Consider the following 2500-nt stretch of genomic DNA (forward strand, 5'->3'; position numbering starts at 1 on the left):
CGCATTCCTCGCAATCAGAGTCATCAAACCCTTTTAAGAACACAATTGCATAAACTTTAAAGGCCGGACTTAGATTGTGTATTGTTACACCCCCCCCCTCCCCCGCCGCTCCAGCTCAGTGTTATCGACGAGCAGGCTTTGTTCCCGTGCAGTGTTCAACTCAGTATCCCGATCCTTCGTTGTATATCACAGGTTAACACGTTAGTAAACCAGTTCAGGTGTAGTACCTACCGCATTCTTACTTGCGGGTTAGTGAAGATGTATTTGCTTCTATCTGCATGTAAGCTGACGTCTGGTTAGTGATGCTCTTTTCTCACCAAGGCGTGGGTGCTGGAGAGTATGGATCTATAAGGGTGCTATGCTTGAGGGTGTTGCAAGAGTGAATTTGGGTGCTGGAGAGTATGGATCTATAAGGGTGCTATGCTTGAGGGTGTTGCGAGAGTGAATTTGGGGGGGTGGGGCGCGGGGCGAGGGTGAATAATATGAATACATTCAAAGAATGAAAAGAATGTATACCATCCGTTATACTCTCAATAATCAGGTGTTCACTGTTTTTTTAGTATGTTGTTTTTTTTTCGGTGTTAACAGGTGATAATTCTCAGTCACTCAATTTTACGGCACACTAAAAGAAAATTAAAATAAGTAAAACAATAATTCACAGACTGTTAAAAAAAATTGTTGGCGGGAGGACAGCATAAAACGCAATCCTCGTGTGTGAGGAAAACTACCTGTGTCCTGATACGGGCACGGTGAAATCCCTACGTACGGGAACCATAAAACCTACAAAAGAAAAATTATAAGGAGGAGGAAGGGGAAGGGGAAGGTTAGGGGGAAAAGGAAGGGGATGCGGATGGGGAAAGGGAAGAAGAAGAAGAAAAGAAAGAAAACGAAGAGGAGAAGAAAGAAGAGGAAGACGAGGAAGAGGAAGAAATGGAGAATGAGGAGGGGGCGAAATAGGAAGAGAAAGAGGAGGAGTAGGAGGAAGATGGAGATGAAGAAGAAAAAGAGGAGTAGAAGGAAAGAGAAGAAAGTAATAATGATATCCTTCGTGAAGTGTCGTTCGTGCCGCCCAGTGTCAGGCGTATGTCTACATAATAATAATGATGATAAAAAGACTCCCTTTGCTCAAGTTAGAAAGGAAGTGTATCCTTACCCCAGCCACAGAGCCACAACTCGAACCCGTGAGCTCCTGTGTTGCGTGTATTCCTTCACTTCGATTCACCACAGTACCACCGCAAGAGTATCTGCTGTCTGTATACTGCACTCTCTTCATCCACTGAGGAGGAGGAGGAGGAGGAGGAGGAGGAGGAGGAGGAGGAGGAGGAGGAGGAGGAGGAGGAGGAGGAGGAGAAGGAAGAAGAAGATCGGACACACTCTTTTTCGTCTTGTTCGCCTCCCCTTTTCGACCCATGCGAGCTCCCTGCGTCTCTCTTCTTCTCCCTCCCCCCCCCTACCCTGCTTCCTCCCCCTTCCCACTGCTCGCTCCAGCTTCCCGTAAAAGGGTGTTGCATATCTGTTCCCTCTTTTTTCAGACTTCCTTTTTTTTTGGCCTCGGGAGTCCTGAACATAGACCTTGATAAGCGGCGCGATAAGGCGAGGCGTCGGGCACATCCTGGCCACCCCAGCCCGCCTCTCAGTGGGGTGGCGACGACGATGCTCGGGAGAGACAACGCGTCGCGTCAGGAGGGCGCAACAGAAGGGCGATATAAGGAACGCTCTCTTGTTCTTTTTTTTCCGAGGTGCAACACAAGAGTGATCTGGCAAGGGATAAAGCAGCATAAGTGTGGCAAGGGTGTCGGGCAGCAACAAGATCGGCGTCGCCCTCGCTACCCTTCCAGGCGTAACACGCGACCTGTAAATGTCACAGAGCGAAGGGAAGGGACTCTTTCCCTGCGGATCAGGTGTCTAGGCGAGCGATGGGCGGCGGGCGATGGGCGGCGGGCGATGGGCGGCGGGCGAGGGGATTTAAATGCTGCTAAAATTGTGAGCTAAACTTACTTTGCAGATATACCTTTACATGTAAGAGGATATTTGCACAACGACACAACACCTCTAATGGCAATGATGATAATGACTACGATGTTCATGTTTGAATGTCTGTGTTGAGATGGTACTGTTATGATTACAAACACTACCACTACTGCAATTGTTTATATCTGATTACTATCATCATAATCATTGTTATTGATATCATCATCATTACTATTATCGTATAAATTATCATTATCGTCATTACCATCACAATTACCTTCATCATTATTGTCATTATTATTATTATTATCACCGGCATTCCAAACAATGTTATTACCATCATTATCATATAATGATAATAGATCATGAGTCATGTTTCCTTCCCACCTCCACCTCCACCGCTGCCGACGCTTCCGAAACAGCCTCCAGGACTCCATTCCGCTCCCTAAGATTCTGCGCCGTGAGGTCCCAGTCCAAGGGCAGCTGAGCAGCGAACAAGTCCTCCCCCGTTTAAAGGATTCCTGCATTT

At 47.2% G+C, this 2500-nt stretch overlaps 1 protein-coding gene across 13 annotated transcripts in view; it reads right to left on the bottom strand.

Annotated features, from left to right (window-relative positions):
- spdi (sperm antigen with calponin homology and coiled-coil domains split discs) overlaps nucleotides 1-2500 on the bottom strand; it is a 418834-nt gene that overhangs the window by 262425 nt on the left and 153909 nt on the right. The window lies entirely within an intron of this gene.

This window comes from Penaeus japonicus, unplaced genomic scaffold (assembly GCF_977035675.1).
Source record: "Penaeus japonicus unplaced genomic scaffold, GWHDUDI00000001_assembly GWHDUDI00000012, whole genome shotgun sequence".
In the NCBI taxonomy this organism is placed as follows: Eukaryota; Metazoa; Arthropoda; class Malacostraca; order Decapoda; family Penaeidae; genus Penaeus; species Penaeus japonicus.